The sequence below is a fragment of the Hirundo rustica genome, chromosome Z, assembly GCF_015227805.2.
Source record: "Hirundo rustica isolate bHirRus1 chromosome Z, bHirRus1.pri.v3, whole genome shotgun sequence".
Taxonomy (NCBI): domain Eukaryota; kingdom Metazoa; phylum Chordata; class Aves; order Passeriformes; family Hirundinidae; genus Hirundo; species Hirundo rustica.
In genome coordinates this window covers 2,627,115-2,641,058 of record NC_053488.1, presented here as the reverse complement: position 1 = coordinate 2,641,058, position 13,944 = coordinate 2,627,115, and positions in this window count along the sequence as shown.

Genomic DNA, 13,944 nt, shown 5'->3' with positions numbered 1-13,944 from the left:
GCTTAATGTTTTAAAATGTTTGTAAACATTTTGGACAGTTGACTGCATTGAAAGTAAGCATATTCCTGCGGGAGATTTCAGCTCAATGCCACAATATTGTATTACCACGAGACAGCATGTTAAAATGAATGCACCCAAAAATGAGTCTGCATGGTTTGCTATTATTGTTATAGTTGAACAAAAAAGAAAGAGAGAGACCTATCAAAAAATGGTCCACATAAAAGGGACTTTTTTAATGGAAGTTTTTTTATAAATGATATTTTAAAATACAGGTTTTAGCCTGACAGGGTCCCTTTTAGTTTGTGAGATCAGGCAGAGAAACTTCTTACATCTACACATCCTTCCTGAGGGCTCGCAGTTAGTAAAATAAGTAGATCTCCATTTGCAAAAATAATATTTTTGCTACTTTTGATTCTCCAGAACTTTCAGAAAAAGGAATTATTTATGACTGAAATATTTCATTCTACTTTGCTTCACCAAGAAGAGCACTGTAAAATAAATTCAGGGAACACTGTTATTCTTTTCACAGTAGGCTACAAAAAAACCAAGAAAAAACTGATCTACACAAGCCATATGAATAACACAAATAGCTCATATCTTAGACACATTTAATTCAATAAACCTCCTGTCAAGTTACAACAAAAAACCCTCTTTTAACTGTAAGAGAGGCCTAGCATCTATTGAGGATAATGGCTGCCTTATCTAGCAAACAGATAGTATTAAATCCTCTTGCTAGAAGCATCAAGTTGTTTCTCAGAGAAATTTAAAACCGTTTTTGGTTTATATAACAGTCTATATAAAAGTCAGATCACAGTGTATTTGGTGCACAGGGAAAATTTTTATGTGTGGACATAACACAGATACAAATCTAAACATATGTGTTTCTTGTTGAGGATTACTCAGTCTTTAAGGCCTTGTTTCATGGCACTGGGCTACAATGCTTATCTAATTTAAAGACGGTGAAATATTTTGGTGAGGATGGCAACGAGAACTGGTTGGATCCCTCTGTTTTTTCCTATGTACATATCTGGAAGTATTTTACCTTTTTCTACTGGTAGATAAACACTGCAAAGGTCTGTATTTTCACTGATGTCACAGGCATCCTTGGTGGCCCAGTATCCAGCAGTGTAAATTAATTATGCAGATTGCATATTCCCTGTGGTGTATCTGTATCCTAAACCACTGACCAGATGATAACACAGTTTTGTGTTTTGAGTGAAAATGTGCTTTCCTGAGGCCCTTATTTCCCCCTTTCATTTTGTTAGTACCACTGCCAGCCATTAGGTCAGTGCTTTCAGTTACATAATGTACTGATTCATGTTGAAAAAACAACCCTTAACTGTGACAAGAGGTTTCTCCATCACCCATATTATGTTATTGATTTTGTTTGTCAGAACAGTGGCAGGGTTTTCTTGTAACACTTTTACACATAGTGTTGAATCACATGTAACTATCACCTAAAATGTCAAGTGACAGCCCAAGATACATATATATACATATACACACACACACATGTACATATACATACATACACACACACACACACACACATATATATATAGTGTCACAGGCTGTCTTTGAATTGTTCCTCACAGCTGAAGGACACATGAAGGTTAATGAAAGTTGGCAGATTAGCCTGATGGAGAAAGGTTTATTAATTGTGTTAATTTCGGAGTGTTAATTTTTGATGCCATGGTTTCCTGAATCTGAAACCATTTTTGTTCAGAGACCAAAATGCTGTGTTTTAATAAGCTTTGAAGAAATATAAGATTCTTGTGTTCTCTAGAGCCGCCCTCCTTTAATTGGTGAACAGCAGAAGAAGTGTGCAAAGCAAGCCTGCCTTCCTTAAGAGATGTGGGAACCTTATTGTCCTGACACTTCTTTCTATGGTTCAGCAGAGTTACAAGGGAATATGCTTTTTTCATGCCACTTCAGGGATGGTTGCTTTCCCAGCTTTGCCTGCATTCCTTCTCCTGAAAAAAGCTGCTGGGTAGGAGAAAACAGCATCTTCCAGGATTAATCTTACGATTTTCCAAGAAATACTTTGTTTTCTGTAACATTTCTGAAATTCCTGGTGAGAAATACATTCGTCTGGTTTTGTCAGACTGAAGTCTAAGATGATGAAGAAGAGAGAGACGGGGAATTTAAACCTTGTGAAACTCAGAATTGCCTGCAAAAATGTTACACCACACTAAGAAATTCTTCAGTCTGTTTAATAGTTTGAATGTTACTGGTAAGTTGTATAACTGATTAATAGAAGTGTCATGCCTAAACTCTGGTGAGTTAGTCCTTCCCCTTTCATTGGGTTGTAAAAATGTCCTTCACTTCAGCTCTGAGTTTGTGGTTATCTTGTGTCTCCCAGACACGTGCTAGATTTCACTACCGAAAGACCAGAAATGGTGGAGAAATGTCTACAGCTGGCCTGGATTGTACATACATTGCTTACCTGTAATAAATTATTTATCTTACCTATAAAACAGACATAACTTTTACGCATATGTCTAGGTTAGACACTTTCTACTTTATATGCATTCACGTAATGAAATAACGATTGTATGCAATTAATTCACAAATTCCAGCTTCCTTCTTTAAAACAGTATTTAAAATTTTAGCATTTCAGACACAGTGTAAAAAAATTCCAGATGTTTTCCATGGCTGTTGTGATGCAACAACCTACATCATGCTGTCCTTTCAAAAATGAGTTTGTATTGTTTTCAGTCATTGTAGGAATTGGTGTATTTAAAGAAGAAGAGATAAATAATTCTCTAACTCTACATCTCCCTTAACTATTCTCCAGAGAAGTGCAGAGTCACTGAGTTGGTTTGATGAAAGGCTTCCCATCATTAACACATGACTCCAAAAGGAAGAATTTAACACCGGCTTAGCACAGGGTGTTTACAAAAAGAGCTGGAAAGGAGCAATAGGAACCTTCTCAGTGCCCTAAGCAATGTCAGACAGTGCAGAAGAGTCTGGATTCTCCTTGTGATTGCTGTACTTTTAAAAGAATTCTTTTCTCTGGGCCATAAAAGAAATATAGCATTTGTTCAGTAAAATAATTTTCATCTGATAGCTTGACTCTTCTTCCCCCCCCCCCCCCCCCCCCCCCCCCCCTTTCTTTTAATGGTGCAGGATTGTAATTAATTAGATTAAACTTGTTTAAGATATTACACTATCTTGTACATCTCTCTGGTCTGGTGCTAGTCCAGCTACAGAAGAGCTGTTTCCTTTGTCATGTCATAAAAGAATGTATCCTTTTCGTATTGCTTTTCTTTGGTTTTTGATGATAGTGAGCACTGAACTATTCTTCCTAGTACTTCTTGACTTATAATTTAAATGCAGTGCTTAGTTTATTCAGCAGGGGTCATCAAAGGTCTGGATTTTCTTTGTCTGCTGAGGTGAACTGAATGATGACATTTCACAGCTTTCTTCAGGACTTGGCATTTGGAAATGTTCACGTACACTCTTACAGCTCTATTGCTCAGTCTGTTTTAACTATAGAATGCATTCTGAGGACTTATTTCAAATACCTAAGACCACAGTGTTTGCTTTAGTTCAACAAAGCAAACTTAGCTTGAGTCTTTTTTTATGTGGTATTCTTCTATTAGTGAATAGTGTAAATGAAACTGTTAGAAAATGCAGGAGCTATAATAGTTTTTGTTCCTTACAAATATTTCTAAAAGCAAATACAGGATTAAGTGGCAAAGCTTGCATTAGGTACAAATTTGATCTTACTCTGAGTTCCGGACTATTTTGACAGCAGACAAATCACTTTTCAGATCTGACAGCATTATAATGTCTCCCAAAGGCAGCAACTTTTGTCTAATGAAACACTTGTGGTAACTCCTTTTTCCAGCACTGGGTGAAATGTGTACTGCTGTGGATAAACAATGCAGTGTAATGCCAGCATGACTCATCATCTGTAGGCTTTTGTCACTGAAACACCACAGAAGTACATATTTTCCTGAACCAAACTTGTTGATGATGAATTATTAGATGAAGTATGTTCTCCATCAGTTTCAGAGAGTTTTGGACATAAACTGGAAACAGTTTAACTCACTGTGCCAGGCACTTTAGGATGTACTTTCCAATCCAAGCCTGACAACAGAGTCAATGAAATCTAAGTTCTGGGTGGCAACAGGAAAACCAGCAGGTTCAGCTGCTCAGACTTAGTGTGAGGGGCTTTTCTTGCTGTTCCTGCTAGTGAATTATGGCAGCTCCCTGGCCCAAGGTTTTGTTGCACAGAAAATGATTTCTAAAAGGTTAGGATAGTCAGGTAGTGTTCAGATCGTAATAAATGTCCTGGCATTACTCTGTCATGCCTGAAAATCTGTGGTAACTTACTGTCTGCCCTAAACCTCATTACTGTTTCCTGTGGTAGGTGTATTTAGTGATCACCCCTTTAGGCTTCCTTTAGACTAAATGCCAGACCTGTGACACATGGATTTGTCTCTTTCCAAGAGGACCTCTAAGTTCTCTGTAAAGTGTATCTTCCACCCAAGACATTAGCCACCTTCAGAATTTCCACATTTCTAAAACATCCAGCTCCATGAGCAGTAAATCACAATTTCCTATGGTTTCTGTTTCATGTTTGCATTATTCTGTATCTTGGAGTAGACACATTTTCATATTAAAATTTGTCCTATAATGATAAATTTTCTCTGTATGTTTTCAGTTTCTAAAGGCAAATTGCATTCATGCTACATCCTGACAGTGAGTCACTGGGACACTGATCTGTTTTCTCTTCCTCACTCTGTTTTATGTGCATCTGCAAGAGCTGTTATCATTGATACCTGTGTCACATTTGTCTAAAACTGACCAAAGGCATTCAAGAATGCTGAGGCGAGGCTTGATTGATGCAAATATTTAGAGATAGCTAAGTTATAAAAGTAAAATGTACTGTTGCCTTTACTCCCAGAAAAAAATCCTTAGGAAAGAGATATCTAACACATCGACACCATTGCCTGAGAGACAATTTTTATTCCTATCTTTTTTGCACTTCTGTACTTTCATTTGTAACACGTTCATGACAATTACCTTATAAATGCTTGGCACTTCAAGTTTTTATGTCCTTATTTGGTTCTTTATATATATTTTTGACTACATATATTGCTAGAATCTTCAAATACTTTTATGATAAGAGGCCTGATAAGTGAAAAGAAATTATTAAAACAGTAACATAAGAGAGTAATGGGTAAAGGAATACTTAATATATGGGAAAAAAACAACAAAAATACTCTTTTGTAACAGTTGCTGTACAATCCGTATGTTCAGTAAGTTGTCTTATGGCCTTTTTTGAAATCTCAAAAAGATTGCATACTCTGAGATACTCTGTTTTACCAAGAATACATATCTGATTTACCATCATGAGGGTCATGGGGGGCTGAAGGCAACCAGACAGAAAATGTACACACTTTGGCTGAGATTAATGCAGCAGTGGTTATTTAGACCAGCCATTTCTAACTCAATAAAGGATTTGTAGGTCTGTACAATTAATAATATTAGCAGGTTTTTTTCTGAAAAGTATCTGTTTAGTAGTCTAAGTCAAGAATAAGGAAGCTGAAGTAGAAAACAGTGAGTGAAATGCCAACACTCATACTTCTTTTTTGAGACCAATTAAAACAAAATTTTCCAACAGATAATCCCTTTGTTGGAAGGACAGTGAAAGACATTTCAAATTAAAAATTAGAGATTACCTAAATATAATTTAATTTGTCTTAGCAGGAAATGTATGTCATCAGAGGTAAGAGCAAGAAAGTGTTCAGGAAATACAGTCTCTGTGGCTGAGTGGCATGTCATAGAATACATTTAATATAATATATATATAATTACATAAATATATATTAAAAATACATACATACATATATATACACACATACATGTATATATGTGTGTATATATACACACACATATATGGCAACTCTATGTATGGAAGTAATAGAATCTCTTACTCCCAAACAAGAAAGTACTAATTAATGTACGTGTAATGCCCTCAATTGTCTAGAATTTGTGGTTACCTTATTTGAAACTGTTGATAGACAATTACATCTTTGTAAGCTTCAATGTTTTCAAGAGTAACGCTGAGAAGACTGGTGGACTCTCCCAAAACCACAACCAGGAAAAGATATTTTGCCATCAGTCTCTTATCTGGTTTTATCTCACAGATCTCAGAATTGTTACGTGGCAACACTGAGGAAGATGGTCAAATGGTGTTAATACTCATTATACACTTGTCAGGCAATTTTGCCTTTTGAGGAAATACGATGGCAAGTAGATATCTGAAGCTTCTGATAGTTAACTTTTTGTAAGCAGGCCTTGTTTGGCTCACCTAGGAAAAGTAATTGATTTACTTTTTTGCAACTTTCCGTTGCAGTAGTTGGGATAGGCAGAAGACCACGAGCTGTTGGTGCATCTGCACTCATCTCAGATCTTTGCCCATCTGATTTTATGTGCTAAGAGCTTCTGCAGATAAGGAGCAGATACGCATGCATGCCAGGCTGCAACATTAGGCTCACCAAGTTTACCATAGTGTCAGTCTTCAGTGAAACCAAAGCTGTATTTCATCATTTAACAGATATGTCTGCCAGACTTGGCCTATGCTGATTCCTTCTTCTGGACCTAAAAAAGCTTAAATTAACTTCTTTCACATAGACTGTGGAAAATAATTTCTCAGAATCAGAAATAAAATGGATGACAGTCTTTCTCTGAGCCTAGCTGCACAATATTCTTGACAGCCATTTTCAATATAGTATTCCCTACTCACTGCTTTTTATACTCAATTTAGTGAAGAATGGCAACTATTAGAAAGAAATTTCTTTTATCAAAGACAGAACATTATATTACCCTTTGGAACCATCTTTGAGACACATAACTTGGAAAAACAAATTCAATTTCTAATCTGCCTCTCATAATTGTCTTAAACACTGTTAAGATCACCAAAGGATTTTGCCTACTATGGCAAAGTGTATAAAATCTGCAATGACTGAAGCTTGAATACATACCTGCAGGGAATATGCTTGGATGTTCCCACATACAGCAGAACATGTATGAACCCACTGAATTCTATGTTTTGTGGGATACCCCCACTACTGAGTAGACCAGAAGAAGAGGATGAACAGGAGACCACTGGATCCACAGGGATGGTGATTATCTTTCTACTTAATCTGTCCCTCCTTCCTTCCCCCCTGCCCTCCTCTCTTTTCTATTTCTTTCTCTCTTCACCCAACATTTAGTGTTAAATAAAATCTGTACCATTGACTTTGGCATATGGTCTTTTTTGCTCCTTATTTTGGGCAGAGGCATCTCTCTAATTATTAGATCATAACACTCTCCTAGGAGGGAGGCAACATAGGAAGTCATTAATACTTATTAACAAAAGTGCAGACGTTGACAAAACATTCCTGATTTACAAACACACAGGTAATCTGGTTTTTGGCTGTGGGAGTTGGAGTGTGCATTTGGTTTTTTGTTGCTGTTGGGCTTTTTGTTTCCTGACAGACAGCAGTTTATCTTGTCTTTCATTTGTGAAATGGTTGAGAGTAAAAAGTAGGACACTGGTTTGCTATCAGTGTTATCTGTGAAATTGTAACAATGGAATATGTTGCAGACTCCATTACATATGGAGTCTGCAACATATCCCATTGTTACAATTGGAGTGCCATAATACTGAAGCTGACAATTTGAAGTATGAGAATGGACTTTACCATCCTTTGCCATCTTTGGAATAGATGTAATTGATTCAGTATTCACTTTTTTCCTTCAAGCTATTTGGAAGAATTCTTAGATGTTGAATAATATATATGTCCTCTCATAAATGTGGGTACAAGTATGTAATTCCCTGTGCACTCCCCAGAGAAACAAATATTTCTGTGCTTCAGAAGGGAAGAAAAATGTGGGATGAGGCCGAAGCAGAAGCAGAAGGTGTTTGCAGGCAGGTGCGCGTGTTGTCCGTGTCGCCCGGGCAGACGGGGCACGGCCCGGCTGCTGCTGCTCCAGCTTGATTGACACAAATATTTAGAGATAGCTAAGTTATAGAAGTAAAACATATTGTTGCCTTTACTCCCAGAAAAAAATCCTTAGGAAAGAGATATCTGACACATCCACACCATTGCCTGAGAGAGAATTTTTATGCCTATCTTTTTGCACTTCTGTGCTTTCATTTTTAACACTGTTAAATCTGGAGCCAAATTTACTACAGTTGATTCTGACTCAAAAAAAAATTCAAGATAAAAAAATACAATTTACTCATCAGTTGTCATATTGGAAACTTTAATCTTTGCCTTCTCTTCCAGTTGCAGCCATCCTACAAATACATACACCCAGTTTGCATTGCTTTACAGTGCAAACTGTACAAGTATGGAACTAAATCTAAACAGCTCTTATAAAAATCAAAAAATACCACTTTAGTGCATGAGATGCATGACTCAAATATTCATCATCTATGGCTCTTTTAAAATCACTTTTACAGAGATTTTGTCACAATGAGAACTCGTCAGATTTGACTTTTGCATTTTGAAACGCTTACTTTACAGTTGATGGCAGACAAAGATGAAAGATGTGCAGTGCAAATAGTTTCTCTCAGCATTATTAAGAGAACGGCATTGTTATCATACAGTGATCACAAATATGGGCTGTATGGTTAACCATGGAGTGTATGAGTCATGAAGCTTTCTGCTGGTGCTTATTTCAGAGGCTGTTTTCCATTGGTGTAACAAGTGAAGAGAAATGGAACATGAGGGATTTCTAAGGATCTAATTAAAAAAAAACCCCAAACCAACCAACCAACCAACCAAAAAAAACCCCAACAAACCAAAGACAAAAAAAAAAAAAAAACAAAAAAAAAAAAAAAAAACCCCAAAAACAAACAAAAAAAAACCCACAAAAAAAACCCAAAAGGACCAGCAAGAGAGAAATTGTTAACAGTTTTTCTGTATGCTCTCAGCTGAATTTAAGAATACATAATCATGTCAGTCCAGACTTCACTGTAGTTTGAGTTTGGAAATGAAACCATTTTATCCACACTGCGTCTCGCTTTTAAGACTGCCAATTAATAAATTTCTCGCTTAATTCACTTCTAGGTAACCTCATGCTGCTGACACATCTGTAGCAGATTTGCTTCTGAAAAGTAAAGAATGTGACATTGGTGACAAATTTCTATGCATCTGCTTGCAAGTAGTTTGTCGTTTCTTTGTAGCCTACCTTGTTACCCATAACATCATAGAGAAGGTCCTTGGAGCAAAATAGAACTGCTACCAGCCATCTTAGAAACCAAAATTCATTTAAATGTTTTTGTATCAGCATGTTCTCTTGAATTCTTTAGAGTCAGAGCTCCAAGGAAGTGGATCTGCGCACACTTCCCAGCATAGTCACCTTCTAAGGCTGAATGCCTGATTCTGACTCTGCCAATACCGATTTATGTCAAGCTAGTTCCAGGAATTTCAGAGAAACTGCTGTGGGATTATAACTGCCATCATTACACAAGTACATATTTGATCAGTACAAACTTCTTACAGAAAGGAAAAAAATCCTCTGAGCTTGTTTTAAGATTATCTCCTAAAGTTTGACTGCACTTTCCCTTGTGCAGAAAACTGATCTGTTTCATAAGCAACATATTAACTTCACAAATCTTTTTATCAGCACAACCTTTCAAACATCAATAAAATACATAGCACATTTCTGCTAAACACAAGCATTCTATGTATTCCCACTGTAAGCATAAAATTAATTCCACGGAAATAGTGACACCACTTCAAAATCAGAGTAACTTAGCTCAAAATTGGAACTATCAAACATGAAGAAAGGAAGTGGAACAAAATTAGCATTGTCAAGCTGTAGGACTGAGGAAGTAAAAAAATTTAGAAATATCACATTCCACCTGAATGAGGTACATCAACAGTTATAGGACTGATGGCACAGTTTCTTAGAATTCTATGACTCAGCAATGTTATTTGGGTTGGCATAAGATTGGATTTTTTTGAACAATTTGTATATTTTCACTTATGCAACTCCCACATGTGTTACCAGGGCTGTTGCTCTGCAACAAATAGAAACCTTATCCTCTGTTGGTTTTGTTTGTGCACATTATTTTTCTTGGTTTTATGCAAATTGAAAAGTCTCTTGAATAGTAGAAGAAACACATGCTTGGAGTTGCTCTGCTACTTGCAACCTGCCTCTTGCTAATTTCACTTTTTGCTTTTTGGTATTGAAATAACTCAGTGGCCAGTACCAGCTTTTGGTCTTTGCTGTGGATATTTGTAAGTTTTTTACACAAAAAACCTTTTTTGAGTTCAAAAAGGCATGAGGAGACCTTCTCTGGCATTTTCAAGAATATTCTAGAACCTGTGACCCCAAGAGAACAGGCAGGTGTGGGGCCTAGATCTCTCAGCAAATGCAGAGCCCAGGCAGAACTTGCTGTTGTTTTTATCAGCACTCTCCTCTTGCTGCTGACAGAGGAAGGTAAAAGGGATAAAGCCTCAAGGTTGTTGCACTCAATTCCTGCTTTTAGATAGCTCTTATTGTCTCACCGTGTTATACCATAACAGAACTTACCTTGGCTGAAGAGAAGTTACGCTCACCAACATCCCTGAGTTTTCCTCAGTTGCTAACCTTGTGGTACCATTGAGTAATGCTGAAAGTCGCTTTGTTACTTTCAGAGATGCTTGATGGTGATGACCTTGTAGAAAGACAGCAAGTCCAGGAGATAATCTGGGCAATGCATATTTCCGATGTATCCTCACTTAGAAAATGCACACTCACAAAGAAGAGGGGTGGTGCGGTGTTATTTTTGCTCTGAATTTCATCTGGGCCATAACTTGATTCTGATTTTCAAATTTTTTTTTTTTTTTTCCAAGATATGCTGCGCATATATTTTAGGGGGCTGTCACAATTATGTTATTCAAGGAATTCATTAGGAATGTGACCCCTTGAAGAAGTGTGGTCAGGCAACCTTTTTCACCCTCTTGTTTCTGGAGTGCCCTTGCACCCCATTAGATTTTGTTACTGTGCAAAGAAGTATGTTTGAAATGTCCACGTACATTTTCCAGGATTAATTAACTGGAGCCTGTGAGCAGATTTAGAGAAGCAAAAAGAACCTCCCAATTCTTGCACGTAAAATACAACCCTGCTGCAACAAACCTTTACACACTTTTGCAGGTTAAATGACGTACTAACAGGCGACACACTCATTAGCTACCATTTTTCATCAAGTGCTCCATCTCCTCTGCTTTGAAGGGTAAGCCTATTTCTGGAGTGCCTGAAATGCTGTTGTACTGAAAACATGTTATGCCAGACATCCTGGTGAATTATTAACATGCCATCATGTCAGGTGCTCTTTGTCCCCTTTTTCTCTCACTCACTTCTGATAATTAGTTGAAACTCAGTATTCAAGAATACTGCCTTTGTTAAATGCCTGTAGGATGAGGTAAGACCACAGGGACTACAGGATTAATTCCAACATTCTACAGACCTAAACATAGTTTAGCAAGTAGCAGCTTTGAGACACAAAAGAAGTAAATTACTCACTTTTTCTCTCCACCAAACCCGAAGTATATGAAATTTAGATGAGCTTAGAGTGTGGCACTTGCTAGGCTTGATTTGATATTCGTGTTTATTACAGGCCTTTGCACTATAGACTGTAGGAGAATCACTCCTTGTTCAGTTCAAATGGGAGCTAGATTAAAGTTAACATTTCTATGTCACTCTTTCACAGACTTTTCTGTTATCTCCCCTTCACCAAAAAACTGGATGAGAAGATCACAGAGGTTCTTCCTGACTTTGGGGTGAGATTTTCTCCCACACAGGCACACTTGTCTTACAAATGAATCTCAGGGTATTCAGTAAGTGCCACAGAAATACCAAGGGAGACTGCATACCTGGTACCAGTTCTCTCTCTCTCAAAAAAAAAGTGAGACAAAAGAGTAGAGGAATAAAAGAACAAGAATCTGTGAATGCAAAATTCTCCTCTGTGGTATAGTTTATGCAGTTGGTTGTGTCAGGGAAGAGTGGATGTATAGCTTCCATGCCAAAATTATAGTACTAGTGAACATGGCAACTTGTTACGCACAGGTACATATAGTAACATGCCACTGAGAATCTGCTCAAGGCTTTACATGGAATTGAAATAAGACTCTCAAGTGCAGTGGGCATAAAATCAAGGCAAGACAAAATGAGATGGCAAAACCCCACCACTGCAAGGTTTTCCAGGTTGTAAAGAACCTGTGCCTTCCACTAAGCAGTGATTTCTGTTTCTGATTATGTTTGCACTAGACTGAAAATAAGTAATTTATAGTCTTGTAAGTGCTACTGGCAACTAAAACCCCAAATTTAGGTTAATGATGCCTTCTCCTCTTGGTTTAGGAAAAAGCCTTGAGAGCTTTTAAAGGAGAAAGCTTTTATCAACTCTTATACGTCCTTTGTCTCTGTACGTATATAGAGATACATTGTACTACATTGTACACAGTTGGCTCTTATTTTTTCCTTCACATATCACATTTCCTTCAGCGATGTTTCCTAAACTTATCTGTGAGTTATTTTTGCTTTTGAATCCAAACTTCAATTCAAATTTAGACTTGCGCACGATTCTCAAGCAAGACATCCAACATCAGTTTTCCTACTTACCTTTTTCTGCAATGAGAAAGAGCTAAATTTACCCTCATTCACATTTGTGCAGCCCCAAAATGACTTACATGTTTAGTGTGCTTTGTCAGGAAGACATTCTGAACAACAAAAGAGAAAAGATATCATAGAAGAGAGAACAATAGAAAAGACACTTTCCCCCTCTCCTTTCTTAGTACTGATTTTAGCATGAAAAAGTATGCTAAAGCCGCTAAACAGAAAGGTACATCAGTAAGCACAGGACAGTATTAACGGGGATTAATTGGATGCAATATGTTGCATTAATTGGGAAACTGCCCAACACTAGATTTCTGCTCCAGTTTTTCTCTAGTACAGGCATCCAGAATTACATCCATTGCCTTTGGTGTTGCCCAATAACCACAACCCTCCTGAGTCCAGTGTAAAATGAAGCTGGCCAGGTTCCTGAGGAGCCTTCCTTGTCGGGTTTGTTCCCCGGCATTCAGGTGGTTTTAGAGTCTTTCTTGCCCTCTGCAAAGCTCTGAGCCAAACAGATGAAAGAGACGGAGCCTTCAAGTTCTGATTTTTCAAGGTTGCATGTTTCATTTATTGTTTCTTATCTTACAATTTTCTCAGCGTCCAAAAAGATGTTTGCAGCTGCTCGGACATCTGACGACTCCTCCCGCCCAGGGCTGTCCTTATCTTTTATACTAATTGCTATGTATCCTTTATTTATCATTTATCACCAATGCCTATTACTAATACTAAACAGGTCATTTCTACCTTGACCCAATCCCCATTAAACTACTTTGTGCCAACGTCACTGCCAAAATGGAGTGAGGGAAGAAGAAAGAATAAGTGGAGACAACGCCCCAAATTCTCCATCTTGCCCCCATTCACTTCAATGTTAGAAACCTAAATTTATTGTTTTTTCACCCTGTGATAAGCTAAACTACAATCTTTGGCACTTTTGTGGCCTGCAACCCCTCTCGCAGTGCAGGAAGCCTCTCCCATGGACTGAGATCAAATCCAGTGTCTCTCGGAGCTCTGGGCTGGGGTCCCAGACCCCCCTGCCCAGGTCTCTGACCCTCCAGGGCAACCAAAGGAATGCCCTGGACTCCAACACTTCCTGTTGGTGGGATTCTCAGGCAACGAGAGTCACCAAACCCACCCACCTTTGCAGAAAGTATATTTGGGAGAGGTGCAGGCTGTGGTCAGCTGTGGGCCACATCGGTCTCCAATTGCTCCAGTGAACCTTCTCCCATCAGAGTCCTTCAGTTTGCACCACCAGGCCCAGCACTGATGATCCCTTGGTCTAAAGGAGCATCAAGGTCCCTTTTAGCTATCATTTCCTTCAAGGCCCTTGTTTATCTACTA